Source organism: Molossus molossus, unplaced genomic scaffold (assembly GCF_014108415.1).
Source record: "Molossus molossus isolate mMolMol1 unplaced genomic scaffold, mMolMol1.p scaffold_m16_p_9, whole genome shotgun sequence".
NCBI lineage: Eukaryota > Metazoa > Chordata > Mammalia > Chiroptera > Molossidae > Molossus > Molossus molossus.
The window spans coordinates 1,600,567-1,622,243 of NW_023425403.1; the positions used below are offsets into that span (position 1 = coordinate 1,600,567).

At 54.8% G+C, this 21,677-nt stretch overlaps 1 protein-coding gene across 1 annotated transcript in view; it reads right to left on the reverse strand.

The window, feature by feature from the left end:
- Positions 1 to 21,677, reverse strand: part of CSMD1 (CUB and Sushi multiple domains 1) — a 1,021,666-nt gene that overhangs the window by 498,712 nt on the left and 501,277 nt on the right. The gene's annotated exons all lie outside the window — the stretch shown is intronic.

Below are 21,677 nucleotides of genomic sequence, written 5' to 3' on the forward strand. Positions count from 1 at the left end.
CTCAGATGAGGATTGATGATAAAAAAAATAAAAGAGGCTGAAGATTCCTTTAAAGCCTCCTTTTGTGGATAGGAAGACAACACATGCTATTTTGATGAACATTTTAAATAAAAATGCTCTCATTTTACATAAAACATGCTATCGGTTAAGATCGCGTTATGAGTTATGAATTATTTGTTACACTGCTAATAAGTCATGATAAGAAAAAACAGGCCTTAGAAACTTATTGCCTCTTTGGGGAATTAATATATTTCTGGGAGTAAACAAAACCGTGAATCTTAGCTGATCAACGATTCCTCGAATCCCATTAGGACCCGCCAACAAAACATAATCATAAAGAAGAATGTACCTTCCAGCCCTTAAAGGCAAAATTTCTTATCAGCACAAAAGTATACGGCGGGCCCAGGTCAGCGATAGTCAGGAAACAGCTGTGACTTCCACTCTCCTTCGAAATCTGCGTCCCATTCCTCTTCCTTCCTTAGGAAACTTCGCAAGGAGCAGAGTAGCAGACGAATGGGCTGTATTTGTACCAGGTGGCACCCCTGGGTGAAGCCGGGGTGGAGGGAGTCCTGTCCCTTCCTTCAAAGTCTGCAGCTTTTCCCAAAACAAAGCTTCTGTCTTGTCTTCCCGTGGCTCACTCCTCATTTTCTTAGACGACCAGAAATATTTCTTAAAGGCACAGCGTGAACATGTCGGAAAGGGCTACGTAAGTAAAGGCCAACGCACAGAACTAAAACGCAAGACCAAAGGCGACCAGACGAGGAGGAGAACCGTGCTTTGGGAGGAGGTACAGGGGCACGGGGCCATTCACCCTTGTGTGACAAAACCAGAGAGCTGCCTCCAAGTCCCTTTGTCCAGAGAGGAGCTGCCCCTTGACCTGCGGGTCCCCAACCAGGTGGAAACTGCTAGCAGGTCCCCCAGGCCATCCCTGGGGATCCCAGGTGCCTGCAAGCCGTCACCTCCGACGCGCTGATGGAAACGGGGAGCCCTGCTCACTGCTGCCTTCACTCCATTCTCACCTCGGTCCTCCCCACGGAGCACCCCTGGACCCGCAGCTGGGGACCCCGGGGGGCACAGGTGCCATGTCCCCTGGAGAACGCTGCCCCCTGTCTGGCCGGCTGCTGTCACAGCAGGACCCCCCCGATGTGCTGTCTCCTGGTGTCCTCCCCACGCACCCTCCTCCTGTGCCAAACTCCCCGAGCCTCCCTGCCGGGCCCTCCTGAGGGCCTCGCCCAACCCGCTAACTTTACTGATTTTTCAAAAATATGTTTTTATTGACGATAGAGAGAGAGGGAGGGAAGAAGAGAGAAAGGGAGAGAGGGAGAGAAACGTCAGTGTGAGAGAGAAACATTACACTGCACAGACCCTACCAGGCACCAAGCCTGCAGCGGGGCGTGTATCCTGACTGGGGATCCAACCGGAGACCTTTGGGGGCCTGGGATGACACCCAACCAACTGAGCCTGACCCCAGAACCTGACAAACCTTCCATCTTCTGCAGACCCCGAATGCCACCCAGGGCCCTCGCCATCACAGGCCCCTTCACCCCACCGGACAGCTGATCCACTGAGCTGGGTCCCTGAACTCAGCACAAACACCTGCTCCTCTCCTCTGCCTCTGCCCCTGACCTGTGGAAGCCATGCCGTCAGGGCCGTCTGATCGGAGCTGGTGTCAGACAGCTGCCCGGCAGTGTGGGGGAGCCATACTCACTGTGGGCACACACAGGAACGGGGCCCCGGCCCCCACAGAGGTGCCCACCCAGGGAGCCCCGCTTCAGACAGGGACAGACCTCATGTCCCAACAGGGTCCCTCAGCCCCGAGCTTGGTTCTTGCCAGAATCATCTCAGATCTTGTGGTTCCAAGACTGGTGACCCCCACCCGGAAGCAGTCTGCTTCGATGAGCTTCTCTGGCTTCCTGACATGAGGACCCGGCCAAGGCAGACCCAGCAGTGACGGCCGGCCGGTCCCCATGGGCTTAGACCCCCGACACCACTCGCCAAGTCCCCGCACCCACCTGGGCGCGCTCCAGTGGAGACGACTCCTCCCGCGCCCACAGTGCTGAGACGGAGCCCGACTCTGGGACAAGGGCCGGAGGGCAGGAGGGGCGGAGGGACAACCATTCGAGTCAATGAAGAGCAAGTGGCTGGGCGGAGGAGACGGGACTAGAAATGGGCGCCTTCCCACGGGGATATTCCACACAGAAAACCTCGGCTCCCAAAGCCACCCTCCAGGTGACCTGGGGGTGGCGCCTCATGGCATCACGGAACACGCTTCACATGTCTGGTCACGGCCGTCCATTTGCACCGCGCGCTCGGGACGCTTGTCAACTGGGCGGTCCGGGGAAGCCGGCGACGGGAACGGCTGGGGGACGAAGCAGACGGGTCCAGCCCGGGGCCCCGGCTGCGGCCGCAGGGAAAGCGGGTGGATTTGAAGACGGCACGTGGGCACTTCCTGGGTGACCCGACCACACCCATTCGGCTCTGGCGGGACCCCCACGTCACACAGGCCCCTCAGAGCCCCGGTCTCAGAGCTGCGTGAGCCTTCGTATGGGGCTGGGCTCCCGCCACACGCTGGACCGGCCGAGTGAGGAACAGGACACGGGCCCGAGGACAGAGACAGGACCTGTAGAAGTTTTACCCTCCGGCAGCACATAATTTATTCCGAGATCACGCGAGTCACCCAGTGACGGCACCACACTCCACAGAGCTCGGCCCAGGTACACCCCCACTTCACAGAGCTCGGCCCAGGTACACCTCCACATCACAGAGCTCGGCCCAGGTACACCCCCACTTCACAGAGCTCGGCCCAGGTACACCCCCACTTCACAGAGCTCGGCCCAGGTACACCCCCACTTCACAGAGCTCAGCCCAGGTCCACCCACCCTCCACAGAGCTCGGTCCAGGTACACCCCCACTTCACAGAGCTCGGCCCAGGTACACCCCCACTTCACAGAGCTCGGCCAGGTACACCCACCCTCCACAGAGCTCAGCCCAGGTACACCCCCACTTCACAGAGCTTGGCCCAGGTACACCCCCACTTCACAGAGCTCGGCCCAGGTACACCCGCCCTCCACAGAGCTCAGCCCAGGTCCACCCACCCTCCACAGAGCTCGGTCCAGGTATACCCCCACTTCACAGAGCTCGGCCAGGTACACCCACCCTCCACAGAGCTCGGCCCAGGTACACCCACCCTCCACAGAGCTCAGCCCAGGTCCACCCCTACTTCACAGAGCTCGGCCCAGGTCCACCCGCCCTCCACAGAGCTCGGCCCAGGTCCACCCGCCCTCCACAGAGCTCGGCCCAGGTACACCCCCACTTCACAGAGCTCGGCCCAGGTACACCCCCACTTCACAGAGCTCAGCCCAGGTCCACCCACCCTCCACAGAGCTCGGTCCAGGTACACCCCCACTTCACAGAGCTCGGCCAGGTACACCCACCCTCCACAGAGCTCGGCCCAGGTACACCCCCACTTCACAGAGCTCGGCCAGGTACACCCACCCTCCACAGAGCTCGGCCCAGGTACACCCCCACTTCACAGAGCTCGGCCAGGTACACCCACCCTCCACAGAGCTCAGCCCAGGTACACCCCCACTTCACAGAGCTTGGCCCAGGTACACCCCCACTTCACAGAGCTCGGCCCAGGTACACCCGCCCTCCACAGAGCTCAGCCCAGGTCCACCCACCCTCCACAGAGCTCGGTCCAGGTATACCCCCACTTCACAGAGCTCGGCCAGGTACACCCACCCTCCACAGAGCTCGGCCCAGGTACACCCACCCTCCACAGAGCTCAGCCCAGGTCCACCCCTACTTCACAGAGCTCGGCCCAGGTCCACCCGCCCTCCACAGAGCTCGGCCCAGGTCCACCCGCCCTCCACAGAGCTCGGCCCAGGTACACCCCCACTTCACAGAGCTCGGCCCAGGTACACCCCCACTTCACAGAGCTCAGCCCAGGTCCACCCACCCTCCACAGAGCTCGGTCCAGGTACACCCCCACTTCACAGAGCTCGGCCAGGTACACCCACCCTCCACAGAGCTCGGCCCAGGTACACCCCCACTTCACAGAGCTCGGCCAGGTACACCCACCCTCCACAGAGCTCGGCCCAGGTACACCCCCACTTCACAGAGCTCGGCCCAGGTACACCCCCACTTCACAGAGCTCGGCCCAGGTACACCCGCCCTCTACAGAGCTCGGCCCAGGTACACCCGCCCTCCACAGAGCTCGGCCCAGGTACACAGACAGAGAAGGGGCGAGGGTTGTGGTTTTCAGAAGCCGGGCACATGCCACGTCTGTGCGAAACAAGAGCTGTTTTCTTTGAGGGGGGAGTTCGTGGTGTACAGTTATTTGTAAAATTATCATGAATGTCGCACACCCACAACTCTTGCATTTAATCCTATGCCATCTACCACTGAGCCGAGCTTCTCCGACATTCAAGTTTAGGCCTTCAAAGTAGTAACATAAAAGAAAATTTTGTCCACGTGAAAACGATTGCCCACTATATGAAAAAGACACAAAGTTAAGAGACAAATGACAAAGTGAGTAAAGCATTGCAGTGTATAGAATATGGATTTAAAGATTCATGTTCCCCACATATAAAGAGTTTCTACAGATCAATAATAAATTAAATGACTAAGAAAAACAAAAATCAGCACTCACAGCAAGGATGTGTTAAAAGGATTTTTAAACGTATCAAAAGATATTCATTTCCCACGTCAATTAGAGAAATGCAAGAGAGAACAAAGGTGAGACCTGGTTGGTTGGTTTGTTTTGACCCATCACTTTGGAGAAAGGAGTAATATTTTATTATATCAACTAGGAGATGTATTTTTCACCTAGCAATAGTAGGAGTTTAAATTGGTGTGTCTGTTTTGGAGAGTAATTTGTTATTATTTACTAAGTGTTAAAATATTGTTCTGTATCATTCAGTAATTTAGTTCCTTGGCATTCATTCTAGAAAAAGACTCGCCCACTTGCATTGAAGGAAAATATAAGAATGCTCAGGGAAGCAGTGTTGTATAAGCATTTGGACCCTTGTAAATGTCTATCAACAGGACACTTGATGAATTAGCCTCAATACTGCCACGTCATCACCCATTGGCAAGAACAGCGAGCCATCGCCAGGGGAGCCATCACCCCGTGAGCACAACAGAGAAAAGATAGTGACAAAAATAATTTTAAAAGAATGAAATCAAAGTGGCTGTGATAATTTGCTGGTAAAAAAGTGTGTGTGGGGTTCAATGGAAGTGGAAATTAGGCAGCAATTCTACCCACGTACTAATACGATGGAAAGGCTGGCTGACCCACAACCGCACTGCTCCCAAACTCCCGCGTACAAACTCCCGCGTACACTGTGTCCCGTGGGCCACGGCTGTCACGGAGTGAGGACTAGCGGGTCCGTGAATGAGCGTCGTCAGTGCTGTTCTGGAAGCACATGAGAGCGTCAGCGCATGGGTACCAGGTCGAGGTGACTGCTGGCCGCGTAAGCAGCAGCTCCCCGTGAGCAGACTTCCTCACGCGGAGCCAAGTCCTCTGGGCTTGGAGCCTTCGCCCCGAGCAGTCTTCACTGCACCTGAGTCAGTGGCTACCAGACGGGGTCCAAGGCCCGTCATCCGTCCCCCAGAACAGCCTGGAGAAGAGCTGGCCCAGGTGGCTCCTGCAAGTTCCTTCCCTTCCAAACCCTGGCTTCAGGGTCGACGAACAGAAAGCAGGGACGACGTTGCCCTGGCCGGTTTGGCTCAGTGGTTAGAGTGTCGGCCTGCGGTCTGGAGAGACCCGGGTTCGGTTCCCGCTAAGGGCATGTACCTCGGTTGCAGTTTGTCCCCGGCCCTGGTTGGTTGTGCGGGTGGCAGCCACTCGATGTGCCACTTTCGCATCGATGTTTCTCTCTCTCTCTCTCTCTCTCTTCCTCTCTCTCCCTCCCACTCTATCTGTGCAAAAAATGGAAAAATGTCCTTGGGTGAGGATTAAAAAAAAAAGAAAGCAGGGACGACGTGATTTTTGGGGTGGCAGGGCTGTCCCCAGGCCTAAAGGGACTTCTGCTTAAATACTGAAACCAGTGGCCTGCATGGGGCTCTGGCTCCCACACATGCTTGTGGCAGTAACGTCAGTGACATCACGTTGAAAACACCCCATTGTCAGAGGCCGCGGGGGCCGCAGAGGAGCGGTCGCCGTGTCCCCCACAAGGACGAGTCCTCCCAGCGTTCAGCCAGGCTCTGAAACGGTTCCCTTTTCAAACGGTCATCACAGACGTGTCTGTGGGTAACTGCAAATGATCCCAACGCCTGGCTCAAGACCTGAGTTGGGAAGAATGGCTTCCTCATGGAGGCTGACATCGGGGTGCGGCAGTGCGGTCCGTGTTCACGCCCCCCTTCGGGGGTCCCCTCTGACGCACAGAACTACACAATCCGTACTCGGAAGGAGGCCTGGGAATGGGATTCTTTAAAAATGCTTTCTCGTTTTTCAAAAGTATTACGATGTCATTTGAGGGGGGCTTCATCTCACTAATGTGTCTACAGACGCCTGTAAAATTCCTTTTATTATCATTTTGTTTACATTTCCCGATTTGGGGGAAACACGAGCTGTTAATGGAGTTTTGATGTTACTTGTAAATATTACTATGTACAATTTTATGTTCCTGCCATGGGTGTCTAGTGGGGATTTAGACAGTAAAGAGGTAGTTACACACACAGACACAGACGTTTTTAGGGAGCTGGGACACAGCAGCGACCCACGGTCCCCGCACGGGATTCTGCGAAGGAGACTCTGCTGCTCTGCCCCACAGACCTGGAACAGTGTCCGGCAGAGGCAGGGCCCCCGTATCGGTTATGATTTGGGGGTGAACGACGCATCACGACCTGCTGTGCCAACGACGGGCACCGAACTCCTCCCGCGTTTCCCCTGCGGTGGGCTCACCGGCCTGTCCCCTCCTGGTCTCCGACCACGTCTGGGATCTGAAAGCAACCTTGGCCCCTGCAGCCAGCTCAGGCCAAGCTGGCACCGCCCGGGCACTGAGCACACTGCCTGCCCCCCTTCACCGCCATGCCCAGGGCTACACCAGCAACACCAGGTTGGCTGGCATTCACCAAGCACCTCGCGAAGGGTGCCCGGCTGGGTCACTGCTCCCCCGTTTTATGATGAGGTTACTGAGGACCAGACATAATGAGCGATTTTTGTCATTTCCCAAGACACCACACAGCAGCGCGTCCCTGGGTCCCGGGTTCTGCGTCTCAGCCTGACGCAGTTGATCGACGACTGGCGCGTGGGGTAGAAACACTACGTCGACTGCACTCCCCGAAATAACGCGCTTCGAACAAGCTGAAACGAGGAGCCGGAGCAGACCTCACTGGGCGCCTGAGGGAAGTCGCGAACGGAAGTCAGGGCGCGCCCTCAGCCGGCCGAGCCTGACCCACACCGGGGCCACGTCGAGATCACTTCTGCAGATGAACAGCGTCACCGACTTGAGCCGTCACAGCGCCCACCTGGGCATAGCGCTGCCCGGCTCTCTGGCCGTGGACAGGAGGTGAACCGACTGCAATCTTCCTTCCCAGAAAGGCCGGGCCCTTCACCAAGCAGGTGTCTCTCGGCTCTTTCCCGCCTTCTTCCCTGGCACCCTTTCCAGTGCCAGTGCCCACGCCTGCCTCTGTGCAGAGCGGGCAGTGCACCGCCACACGCTGTCCAGTCCCAGGAGCTATTCACCAGGTGGGGATTCCCACAGCACCCGACCTGAACAGAGCACCTGCCGAGCCCGTGGGCCATGCGTGTCTGAGTCATTCATCCCTCACCAGTCAGCAGATTTCCGGAACCATCCAAAGTAATTCATAAGTGCTGTTCAAATAAGAGAAAAAACATGAGGAGTTTTGAAAAGGAGGTGGAAATGCCATGAGTTTACATTAAAAACATGACATGGGCTCTGGCCGGTTTGGCTCAGCAGTTGGAGCGTCGGCCTGCGGTCTGGAGAGACCCGGGTTCGGTTCCCGCTAAGGGCACGTACTTCAGTTGCAGTTTGTCCCCGGCCCTGGTTGGTCGTGCGGGTGGCAGCCACTCGATGTGTCCCTTCACGTTGATGTTTCTCACTCTCTCTCTCTTCCTCTCTCTCCCTCCCACTCTCTCTGTACAAAAAATGGAAAAATATCCTCGGGTGAGGATAAAAAAAAAACAAAAAAAACATGACATGGGAGCTTTCGACACTCCCCTCGCTGAGTCATTCTGAGCCCGGCCCCGCCCTCTGTTCTGGGCTGAGTCATTCTGAGCCCGGCCGGTACTGAATGGACTTGAGAGTCGGTCCTTGGTCCTTATTTCTGTTTCCTCTGCCTGACCTGCCGCAACCAGCTCCGATCCACGTGCCAATGACCCAAATGTGTCCGGCCACGGTGACCCTGATGTGTTCGGAGGGCTCTGTGGGGAGGATCAACCACCTCCCAGTAACGGGAAATCCTTACTGACTTTACCATCTTGCATACTGTTCACGGGGCCGCATACAACGTTACCTTGAAACTGTGATGTCACTTATAAAGCTGTGGTACATGTACACAATGGAGTACTATGCAGCTGTAAGAGAGAGAGATCTTATCCTTTGAGACGACGTGGAGGGACCTGGAGAGTATTGTGCTGAGTGAAATAAGCCAGTCAGGGAAAGACAAGTACCACGTGATCTCACTTATCTGTTGAACATAATGAACAAAATAAGCTGTGAACCAAAATAGATCCAGAATCATGGAAGCAGGGAACAGACTGTAACCTCAGAGGGATGGGGGTAGGTGGTGGGAAGAGACAAACCAAAGAACTTGTATGCATGTGTGCACAACCCATGGACACAGGCAGGAGTGGGGGAAGGCAGGAGTGGGGGTGGGAGTGGGAAGGAGGGGGTCAGTGGGGATAAAAGGGGGACATCTGTAATACTTTCAACCATAAAAGAAAAACAAAAACAACACGTACAACTATTTTAGTTGGAGCGTAACAAAACAAGTCCCCTTTAAGACCACAAAGACAACATAGAGTGTAGAGAACAAGGTAACTTTTAAGCAGGGCTGTGGGCCCGTAGGAAACACTGATGACGGACAGCACAGGTCACGCACAGATCTGTGACTGCACAGACGTGTGCTCACAGTGCAGCAGGCCCTCGGGCGCTGCCGATGGTTAGGCCTCCTACGTGGTGGTGAGGTAGTGTTTATGTTCCGAACGAGGCCGGAAGTCCAGCGGCCGAGGCAGGCGGAGGCAGGCGTGTTCCATCCCTGTCGTGGAGTCAGGTCCAGCGTGACCTGTGCTCAGTGTTCTGTGGAGAAGCCGCTGTGACGTGCTGATTCATATCCATGAAATCTGAGGGTGTGAGCAGGCCCACCCACAGGCTGTGGACTACGTTAGAGAAAAACATCGCCTGACTCTACTTTCAGGAGTGATTTTAGGGAATAGAGCTATTTAGGGCCTTTTGTTCTATTTTAATTACTCCATTGGCAAAAACCTCTGTTTCTACCTCTAATGAAAGAAAGTTAAGATCCAAGTTATTGAGATTCGATTTGACAGTCATAAATCACATCTTCAGAGACGAGTGTGTTTTTCTGTCGTATGTATCGAAATAGGATCACTCATTTCCCACGAGTGTGGGAGGGTTTCATGCAGACATACAGACAAACCAAAATGTTGTGTTTTGTAACAGGACCTGAACAGACACCTCTCCTAACAAGACATACAAACAGCCAGCAGACATGTGCACAGATGCTCCACCTCACTAGCAACTGGGGAAATGCAAGTCAAAGCTACAGTGAGATACCCCCTCACGCCTGTTAGAATGGCCATGAACAAGACAGGCAATGCTAGGTGTTGGAGAGGTTGTGGAGAAAGGGAACCCTCCTTCACGGATGGTGGGGATGTACCGGTACAGCCACGAAGGAAAACAGTCTCGCGATTCCTCAAAAACTTAAGAATAGAGCTACCATAAGGCCCAGCAGTCCCCTCCGGTGTGCACCAGAAAAACTAGCAAACGTGTATTCGCAAAGACATCTGCACCTCTGTGTGCTGCAGCGTATTCACAGTGGCCGAGACATGGAGACAACCAAGTGACAGAGGACTGGATACAGATGTGGTCCATGTGCACAGTGGATACTACTCAGCCATAAAAAGGGATGAGATACTGCATTTGCGACAGCATGCATGCGCCTTGAAAACATGCTAAGTGAAATAAGACGTCATAAAAAGCTAAGGACCATATGGTTTCACTCATGTGTGGGACATCCAACTGGAACTGGTGTTGGGGACACACAGCAGTGTGGTGGGGGCCAGAGGGAAGGGGGGTGCGGGGGCGGAGGGGGCCTGATTTATGGTGACAGCATGTGCGGACTGGGGCTCTGCCATTTCTCAGGGGCACGGTGTTGGGGACAGGTCGCATACCCTCTGGACCTGGGTGTCCGGTCACAGAGCAGTGAGGAGCTTGCTACGGGCCTTCCGAGGCCCCTGGGCTCTGCCCGGCCATCATACTTTATGGACCTGCTGTTCCCAAGGGCTGACCCTCCAACACACCTGTGCTTTGTGTTATGTAAATCGGGCCATCACCTCCCTGGTAGGAAGTCCTCCTGGTGCTACAGGCACAGGGTCCTTATGACCCCTTGGTGACATCCCTCTCCCTGCCGCCAGGTGTCGCGGCTCCCTCCCTCCCCCTGTGCGGTGCCGGCCCCTCGCTCCCAAGGCCCAGGTGACCATCCGTCCTCTCGCACGGCGCAGACAGCCCTGAGGCAGAAGCTACGTCTGTATCTCTGTTTCGTTTTCTGCACGAAGCGCAGGAAACACGAGGACTTTCGGTGACTGTTCTGCCATCGCCAGGCCCATGACAGAGCCTTCTCCACCGAGACAGACATGTCCACCCTCTACTGACCCTCCCCAAGCTGGTGCAGCCAGGCTCTCGGCAGCACCGAGTGGCCTCCGGTCTCGGCAGCTCAGAGGGCCTGTCCCATGCTGTGCGTCTGCTGGGGGCAGCGACAGGAGCCGAGCTCCGGCTCAGGGAAGGGAGGAAGCCCGGCAAAGCCACGGCTCAGATGGCACCTCCAGCAGGTGCCCAGTCCCCTGCACGTTCCACCAGACGGTGGGCATCTGCTCCTGCGGTGGGGGTGCCCAGGCCAGGGGCGGGACGTAGGGCAGGTCCCGGCACAGTCCATGCGCGACCTTTGGCTTTAGGTGGCGGGATCCCGTGTGGCCTTCACGGTTCTGTTCCTTACACACTCGGGGCTCAGGTGGCCGTGGGCTAGCGTGGGAAGGATGAGCGTCATGTGAAGGTCTGAGAAGGTGAAGGGTTATCAGAGGAAACAGCAGAGATTGGATTGGTGGATGCCGGCTGTGACGGCCAAATCTGGGACACGGTGTCCAGCGGACCTGTGCAAGGTGGCAGCACAGTCCACAGCAAGCCCACGGGAGAGTGTCCCCAGGGCCGCGGCAAGGTGCTGGGATGCAGGCCAGTAGGTCTGCCATAGGCGCACAGTGAGACTCCAGAGAGCCCACTCAGCTCAGAACGTCCGTGGATGTGCGATCAGGACCACAGGGCCCAGGGGAGGTCAGGACCACGGGGCCCAGGGGAGGTCAGGACCAGGGATCCAGGGGAGGTCAGGACCGCAGGGCCCAGGGGAGGTCAGGACCAGGGCCCAGGGGAGGTCAGGACCGCAGGGCCCAGGGGAGCTCAGGACCACGGGGCCCAGGGGAGCTCAGGACCGCAGGACCGGATGAAAAGGAAGTTATGAGAAGAAGCTAGCCGCATTGTTATCTGGCACAGACAGTTGTGATAAATAAAAGCACGAACATGACATTCATGTGCAAGTGGTCAACTAGCTTACGGATCAGCAGCATATCCGTCATCTGCTTCCTACCAACGAGCCGTCCGTTAGTCAATGTTTCAGTTGAACTCATGGCTGCCCACAGAACGGCAGCCAAACAGCACGTCTCTCGACTGCAGGCTGAACCTCCCTAACTGGGCAGAGCTCCCTCCGAACGGACCTTCTGAGACCAGAACCTGGCGCCCTCCAGCCCCAGCCTCTGCTGGCCTCTGCCCGGTCTCCTGAGAAACGAGAGGGTCACATTCCAAGAGAAATGAAGTCCGGTGGCAAGTACTAGTCCCTCGTTTGCTTTTTGTGTGTGTTTTTGCTACGTCAGAATTCATGGCCTAAATAAGTGGACCATGCAAAACAGGTGGCGGAAAAGGACAAGGGTATTTCAGTTCATCACCTTCTAAGAAACGAAGAAAACCCTGCCGTGAATACGTCCTGCAGGGACCACCCGACGGCTGTCTTGGTCCCGGGGTTCTCCCTGCCTGAGCAGAGACCTCTCTGGAAAGGCCTGGCGTCTGGCGGTGAGTCAGGCGATGCCACTGTGCATGTCGTCAGGGGCCAGGAAGACCTCAACCTGGCTGCAGCTGCGACCGTGATCTGTGTGCAGAATCTTCGATACATTCAGGAGCGAGTCAGCGATAGCGAGACGTCAGCTGCTGTTTTCCCCTTTGATCAATATTTTACCAATTTCTAGTCCTGCCTTATCAAAAGCTGGATGACAGGAACTTGGGTAGAACTGCTGTTAACGTCAGTCCTCACACTCACTGCCCATGTTACATGAAAGCACACGTCAACGTAAGAAACGTTCAAACCTGGGAAGAACTGTGTGAGTTTATTTGAGCCAAATTGTTGACAGTTGCCGGGAAGCCAAATCTCGGCGGACTGAGATAACGCTCCGGAGAAGGGCAGTCTGCACCTTAATTATAGCTGACAATCAAAAGAGAAGACGTCAGTGGGGTACATGGAACCCACTGGAGACAGATTAGGGAGGCGGGAGGAAGCAAAGCGGGAGACCCCTGGGATTGGATGACAAGTACAATGATAGACAGGTACACCTGTTACAGAGGTGGGCACAGGGAAGTTAACAGTCACAATTAACATGATGACAACAATGAGGGGATCTGTGGTCTCCACCCTGGTGAATCAGTTGTGCCCTGAGGGGTCTGGGAAAAGGAAGTCACCCCCATCCCCAAGGTCTGTTATCTCAGATGCAAAAGGACCACAGGCTCCACTGAGGTGAACAGGGACCTCAGTCAGGGAAGATGCTGGCCCAGGACAGGACCCCCTGCATGGGCCGCCTTCAGTTAAAACATCTACATTTCAGACCCTCCTCTGTGGGTGCTTCAGGTCTCTGAGTTTGTGAGGGCGCCACGCAGGCCTCCCTGAGCCTGTCAGTCAGCAGGTGGCCCCATTCCCTCCACACACAGAAACGTAAACAGTGAAGTTCAAACCTCCAAATACGGTGGGACTCTCCCATCGTGGTGCTGTGCCTTTTTTTAGGCATAAAACAGTTTAATAACCATTTACTTACTTCCTCATGACCACTTAACGTCAACTGATTAGGGACCTTTCCACAGTCTCAGCCCTTTGCCCTGTGACAGCACAGCCCAGGGAGCGGCGCCACCCCGTGGGCACCCACACCGTCGGCTGGGGGGTTCAGGCCCAGCAGCCCTCACGGGGGGGCTTACGGAGGTCAGGGGCCCCGCAGAGTGCTGCCCGCCAAGCCTTCCACCGGGTTTCTGACCCCGGCCTCCAGGGCTCGGAGAGATCGCTGGATGTGTTTGTGAAGCGAGTTCTTCGCTCAGCATTTGGCCTTCTGGGGAAATGGGTGCGCTGATAGCAACACTAATATTTGTGAATCAGTGTCCTAGGGAACAGTGCGGTGTGCGACGTGCCGTCCCCCAAGGGGCCCACGGGACAGTCCTCTCGGACAGGTGTGCCGAGACCCGGTTGACACCAGAGGGAACGGAGAGGGCGGACGCCTGAGAGCCTGCGTGGACCCGTCCGGCGGGCGCCACTCAAGACGCAGGCGCACTTGCTCCCCGGCACTAACCTCCTGAGCACTTCCATGCTCGTCCTCAGAAACGAGGCCCCTGGCTGCACAGCACTGAGACCGGCCGCACGTCCACACGCAGTCCACGTGCAGTCCACACGCACAAACACGTGCACAGCCACGTCCACACACATGTTCACACGCAGTCCACATGCAGGTCCATGCGCAGTCCACACGCACGTCCACACGCACGTCCACCCACACACACGTCCACCCACACGCACAACCACACGCAATCCACACGCACGTACACACACACATCCACACGCACATCCACACACACGTCCACACGCACGTCCACACGCACGTCCACACGCAGTCCACGCACAGGTCCACGCGCACGTCCACACACGGCTCTGTGCTGCACAGGAGGCCCGGGCAGCTGCCCTGAGGGGAGGACCTTCCCTCGCCCCTCTAGGCTGTGCCCCTGCACTTCCCGGACATCATCACTGACGGTAAATCAGAGCATCCGGATCTCGGTGTTCAAATGCACAGAGAATGTTGACCAGAGTTTCAGGAGGAGTTATCACTTTAACCAGTTTTAACCTCTGAGACATCTTTTTCTCCCTTTCAAGAAGAGAAAGTCTGTTCTGATGATTCCAGAAGGCTGTTTCAGGCAGAAGGCACGAAGGTCACAGACCTCATTGCTGGTGAAGATCCGTGTTTCTGTCGGTGGGAAATAAGACCAGCAAAGCTTCACCAATTCCTGACAGTGATGAGTTCAAATATTGAGTTCCCAGAGGCCTGCTGGGAGCACACCCCCACCTGCAGGGACGGTCTCATGTGCCTTTTCAGATGGCATTGGTCTCTGGTTATCACTTTCTTAAAAATCCAATTTTTCCCAGTGACAATTCTGCTAAAAATGATAAAGTTAGAGCCAGTCACATGACCAAACAGAGTGTGCTCTCTGAGCACATAAATCAACCCTTTGGAGTTCCCGCCGTGCATCAGAGTTATGTCCTGAAATCACTCTTCTTTAGTAATTTGGTTGGAAAGTGAGATATGTGCACATCGACCCATCAGAGCTTTGGGGTTCCTGCAAGTGTTTGTCATTCCTTCCACCCAAAAACTCCAGGGGACCTGAGAGCTGCGACTAATTTTCCTTGGCTCCTCTAAGACCACCTGTTCACTGGACCTGACGTCAGTCCCCTGAGACTTGACCCACTAGCCAGGTACACACTTCATCTGCTTCTTAAAGAGAAGACATAACAATCCACCTTCCCTTCATTGAAAAAAATAGATTTACTTCTATTCCCAAAGGACAGTTCTTTCATGCACGTATAATAAAGGTGGGAGGGGCCGCAGATGGCCTTGTTTAATGGGGTGGGAAGTATGTCAACATCATGCCGGTGTGATAACCACTGAAGCCCCCAGGGCTGGGCACGGGCCCGAGGCCGAGCACGTTGGGGCCCTTCACCCAGCCTCCGTATGACCCTCACTGGCTCTGGTGGGCGCCCTGGACAGTTCTGATCCGTGTACATGAAACTGTTCTAATTTTCACTCACACTACGTGTGCTCTTTGGGGTCCTCGAGGCACGAGGCATGAGATTTCTAACACAGGTCTCCACAGCGTGTGTCCATGGTCATGCCCACTTCACAGGAGAGGAATCTGAGACCACAGGCCCGGGGGTCCCGGGAGCAGACACCTCATAAGCGCGTGCTGATCCTGTTCCCGTGCAGACAGCCGCCGGCCCTTCCCAGTAACACTGCTGCGGCGCGTGTTAAAGAGCATGCTCCGGGAGAGCCCACTGCACGCGGGCTTTGTCCCCAACATGACGCTTTGACCCAGGGCAGCCGTGACTTAGAGTCTTTCTATGTCCTTTTTAGAGTTTTTTATTTATTTTTATTTTTTTCTTTATTGATGTGTGAGAGAGAGAGAGGAAGGAAGAGGGAGAGAGAGAGAGAAACATGGATGAGAGAGAACATCGACTGGCCGCCTCCTGCATGCCCCCCCGGGGATCGGGCCCACAACCTGGGCACGTGCCCTGACTGGGAATCCAACCGGCGACCTCTTGGTGCAGGGTCGATGCTCCACCACTGAGCCACAGCAGCCTATTTTTAATTCAAAACCAATAAATCAAATAGTAATTTAACATCTGGTATTAATATCATTGACTGATTTTTAACTTTTCATATGAAAATCTGCTCACGTTCCATGTGCCGAGGGTCCGGGGACAGTGTGCGATGTCTACCCGAGGGTGGTCATTGATTTAATCACTCCGAACAAAACAAGCCCTTGAAATCTCTCCACCCACAGGTGCCCACAGCGAGCCTTCGGCAAACACCACGTAGACAAAGCCTGGCCTGCCTGGTGAGCGGAAACAGCGAAAACGAACATCATTCTCAAGCAGCGAGCGGTGAGAGGGAGCAGAGGTGCGAGCTGCTGACCCTGGGCAGGCGGCCTTCAAGGAGAACGGAGAGTCCGTGGACAGCTCAGAGCGGACTCCCTAGGGAATGCCAGCTTCGTCACACGCACACATTTTGCGACTGAAGAAAGGAAGAGATGCCTTGGTGGGTTTATCTCAGTGGTTAGAGCACCAACCCATGGAACAAAGGGTCACGGGTTCAATCCCCAGGCAAGGGCAGGTACCTGGGGTGCAGGCTCAATCCCCCGCCCTGGTCAGGGTCACTGGTGGGTCTCTCACATCAATGTCTCTCTTTCTCCCTCCTTCTACTCTATCAAAAAATCAATGGAAAAATATCCTCAGGTGAGGATTAACAAAATAAAAAAAAAAAAGAAAGAATGAAAGAGAAAGAAAAATATGCTGAAATAAAAAATAACGTAGCCCACTGGCTGTTTCTTCTAGTCCTTGGAAAGTCTTCCACACGTTTTGGAAATTTTATATTTTTACTTTTAACATCAAGTTTGTGGAATAAGAGTGGTTAATGTTATATTCCCATTTGTGATCGGACCACCTGGTAGTGTATTTTTGAGAACTGACCCATTTTATCACCTTTTAGAAGACAACTCTGACAGTGCATATTACTGCCCTCTGCTCTTTTCCTAATTTGCATCTTGACGTTGTGTTTTTTTTTGTTTGTTTCTGCCAGTTTTTCATCAGTTTGGTGGCAGTGTGACCGGCAGGTCCTCAGGAAGGAGACCGCAGCCGCCGACCCCGCCTGGCAGGCTCCGCGCAGGGTCCGTCCCAGGACCTGCAGGGTCCGACAGGGATCCCAGACCAGAGCCAGTCGTCCCGGGAACCGCCGTTCAGCCCTCCTGATGCAGTGTGTCCTACGTCAGGGGGTCCGCGGTCTGTGACGGGAAGGGACGCAATCTGTGATGAAACCGGTCTCACCCCAGGTAATGCCGTGGACAAGCAGTCCACTCCCCGGGCGTCTCGTCCCGGCGACAAGAGGGGGTGGGAAGTACCGCAGACCCGGGTGCGGGGTCCCGAGACAACAGCACACAGCCAACCAACCACAGCGACTGCACTGTGTTTTCTTCAAATGTTTTCATTGATTTTTTTAGAGAGAGAGGAGGGGAGAGAGATAGAAACATCCATGTGAGAGAGAAACACGGATCGGCTGCCTCCTGCACGCCCCCTCCTGGGGATCAAGCCCCCAACCCGGGCATGTGCCCTGACCGGGAATTGAATGGGGACCCCTCAGTCCATGGGGTGGTGCTCAGTCCACTGGGCCACAGCGGCTGGGCCGATTTTATTTTTTAAGTATGAAATGGTCGTAGCACTAACATCTATGCAAAATATAACGCAGGGTGTACTGACAGAACATTCCAGAGTGAGAAGTCTAAGGGTCCCGCGGGGAGATGTGGCATTGGTTTGGCATCTGATGGAGGGCCAGGGTGACCCCGCCGCACGGGCCTGAATCGGGAGCCACTCGGAATGGCGCCATCGGGGAAGGTGTGAGAAACCAGGACCTGCTCAAACAGCGGACGACGGGGGCTGAACTGGGCAGTGTGAGGCCTGTGTCTTGTCCAGTTGTGCTTATTCTGCGTTTCGTCAAATACGAGAACTTTCCTCAGAAGGTGGGGGGGGGGGATAAACCACAGAACTTGTGTACATGTACGCATAACCTGTGGGCACGGACAACAAAACTGGGGACGGGGTCAGGGGGGACGGGAGGAGGGAGTCAATGTGGGAAAAAGGAGAAACATCTGTAACAAAAATAAATTTAAAAAAAGAAAAAAAAGACGATGCTTATAAAAGAATGGTAGAAATTGAAATTAAAGACGTTTATGAAGCTTGGGTCCAAGTGTTGGCTTTGACATGTACTGACTGTTTGACCAGGGAAGTCACTGACCCTTTCGAAACCTACTTTTGTATCGCTAACCTGAGAAGGACAACATTTGTTTTATGCCATGAGTTTGTCACAAGAAGTAAAATAAATGGATAAGGTGTATAAAAGGAAAGAAGGGTCTTTAGCTCAATATAAAATCACTACAGAGAAATCACGGAAAGGACTGTTTTGGAGGAATGTGGCTTTTCCCTTATGAGGTTGGGGGCACCAGCTGAAGCAGGACAGAGAATCCCCGAGGACCAGCCCAGCCAGGGCCGGGGACTTCCGTCCATGGCTCCAGCCACGAGGAGCTGCCGGACTCACACAGACCCAGAGCTGTGAACGTGACCGTGGACTGACCGCACCCAGTAGTTCTGAATCAGGGCACGTCGTTATGGGTACAGCTCACGTACAGCCCAGGGAACCTGTGGGGCATTATTATGGTGTTTTAATAAGCAGATCCCTAAATTAGAATTATGATCATGTGTTTGTTTTTTTCTTTATTGATGTTTAGAGAGAGGAAGGGAAAGGGAGAGAGATAAAAACACTGATGAGAGAGAACATCAATTGGCTGCCTCCTGCACGCCCCCCACTGGGGATCAGGCCCACAACCTGGGCATGTGCCCTGACCAGGAATCAAATCGGTGACCTCTTGGTGCCTGGGTCAATGCTCAACCACTGAGCCACAGCAGCTAGGAATTTTTTTTTTTTTTAAACTCTGAAAGAGTTGGATCTGAAAAATTGGTTACCAACCCTACCATCTCTTCAAAGGCTACGATTTGGTGACTTTTGTGATAAGCAATTTAATTAATCTATGTAGTACGTGGGAATTTATAAGAACACAGACACCCCAGTAAGGAGCGCGAGAAGCAATGGGTGACAATGGGTGACAGGGTACTTGGTCTATACTCTGAAAGAGTCGGAACACGGCCCGCCCCTGCCGAATGAAACCCTTTGGCTTCAGGCCGGGAGCCCGGAACGAAAGCAAGGCTACCTCACAGAATGTACATCTGATGACACCTGATGTTGCAATCATGCATTTCCTGAAACTGCATCTTGGCGATACTTCACAATCAAACTCATCAGCTACTTAAAACTAAGCGATACAAACCGTTCACTGAAATTCTACTGTGTTCGTTTCCACCACGTAGACAGAGACCGTTTCCGCCGTTCCGCTGACACAGTCTCTCCTTCGGGGAACCACAGCAGCAAATTGCCCTGGACGGTCCCTCCTGACGCCTGGCTTCACAGCCACAGTGAGACCGAGCAGTTGTCCTGAAATCTAAAACTCTCATGAGCCAAACACACACACACCATGTACCAAACACACAACCACCCCCCCACACACACCCACCTTCTCCTGAAATGATGGGTTTATTTGCATGTATGAATAATTTTGAGTTACGTGAATACATCTCTGGCATTTTAAGCACCGTCCCCCCGGCGTTGACATTCTCGAACAGCTGGCTCGCCGTTTGGCTAATATGCGCGGTCTTTCTCTTTTATTTTCACGAATCAAAGTCGCAGAAGCGTTTAGGTGCCTCGTGAACCCTCTTTGATGGCTCGGGCAGGTGGACGAAACATTAAGTAAAGGGAAGCAAGCTGTTCATAACAGGTCTTTGTACCAGAGAAGAAGATGCTCATGAAAATGGACGTGTCGCTCAAGTACGAAAGGAGAGGGGCCCCAGGGCTCAGCTTTGGAACGACCCCTCGGCGCGTCTCTCGCCCCGTTTCCGTCTCCGAGGGCCCGTGGCAGCGGCGGTCACCGGGTCTGTCCGACTCCGTCTACGAAGAAGCTGCCGGGAAAGGCTGTCTGACCCTTAGAAACACCTTCCCGCAGATGAGTCCACACGTTCCTTCCCTCACGCACCCGCATCGGAGTCCAGTGTCACCACCACTACTCTCGGAACCGTCCGGACCCTCCTCCCCAGGGCGCCGGTCCTGTGCTGACAGGCAAGGAGGTGCTTTACAGCAGCGTCCCTCGCCCCTCGGTCCCCAGCCCCAGCAGGGGAAGGAAGAGATTCAGAGAGCCGTGGTCATTCCAGATGTGTGCGCAGTAGGCGGTGGCCGTGTCGCGGGAGACCACGTCCAGCACTGGAATGCAGCTGTGGACTTCAGTGGCTTCGCGCTGGCCGCCTGTCCCTGAGTTAGAGTAACAGGCCCCTTCGCTCCGAAGTATCTGCTCAACGACACAGTATTTCTCCGGCCTCGGGGTTCTGACCACGGGGGATGGCAGGCGAGTCGTGCTGGTCTCCAAGTCCAGTTGTCCGGGAGGACCAGAAGGACAATGGTGGACAGAGGTGGAGCGGAAGGGAGCAGTGTCCGGGCTGTGGTGACGGCCACTGGGGCGTCTCTGCGGCCTTCTTGTCGAGAAGCAGCCGGCCGACGCCGCAGGGAAGGGAAATGGGATGAGAGGAAGCAGCCCCCACGGAGCCTGAGGGAGAACTGAGCTGGTCCAGGTCCCACAGCTGCCACTGCAAAGCCCGTGGACAAGGTCAGGGCTGCCCGAGGGTCGGAGAGAGGCTGGGGATGCAAGTAAAGGCCCGAGCAGCTGTTTCTTCTAGAAACTCTTCCTTCTTCCCTCCTGACCCCGGACCATACCCAGAGAGGGCAGGTGGACTGGGGAGGCCACAGATCCAGGCAGCCCGCCACTCAGAACTGCGAACCCCGTTCCCACGTTCCCGCGACCAGGGACGCCGTAGGAAGTCCCCTGGATGTGCGGTTGCACCTTGAGTTTATGACCTGCATAGATACTGCTAGTGGATCCACAGAGACCTGGGCCTGGGTTTCGCTTTTTTGTTCTTTTTTTTATAATGTCATCAGTGAAGTGATGAATTCTAGAACTAGTCTAAATCACATTTCAAGCTTTCTTTCTACCAGGATGGCAGGGAATTCAGTCTGGGGCATGGCGGTTGCTTTTCTTATCACCTCCAAGAGTGCGCACAGGGGCACAGTTCCTGGTGTTCCATCCTTCCCCCCACCTGCCCGGTCCCCTGTCCAAGGTCCCGTGGCCCTCGGGCATTTCGGAGAGGACAGAGACAGTGCCGCGGGTCCCAGGAGCCCACCGCCCGCCCCCTGCTCTACCAGGCTCCCGGCCTGGGGCGGGGCAGTCTCCCTGTGGGCAGACTCTCCCAAGCTCCTTCCCCAATTTCTTCCTCCACCTCAACAGTGTCCCCAAGTCTTTCCCACAAGCCTAACCCGCAACAATGTCCCCTCCCTGGGGGAGGAGGCGGGGAAGTGAGTCTCGAAGAGAGTCGCAGTTTCCCTCGGAACACAAACATTCATTTAAAAAATATCAACTGTTAACGTATGATTGACAGGCAGCATGTTAGCTTCATGTGTACAACAAAACGATGAGGTATTTGTATATGTTCTAAGAGAATCATCACAATAACCTAATTTAAGGTCTCCCCTCTTCCCAACTTGCAGCTACGCTCCACGGCACTGTTCACTCCAGACCCTTGCTGCGCACGGCCTCCCAGGACGGACGCCTTTTCCAACGGGATGTCTGTCCCTCGCGACTTCCTTCCCGCGGTTCAGCCAACCCGCCCCCTCTGGCAACCACCACCGTGTTTTCTGCATATATGGG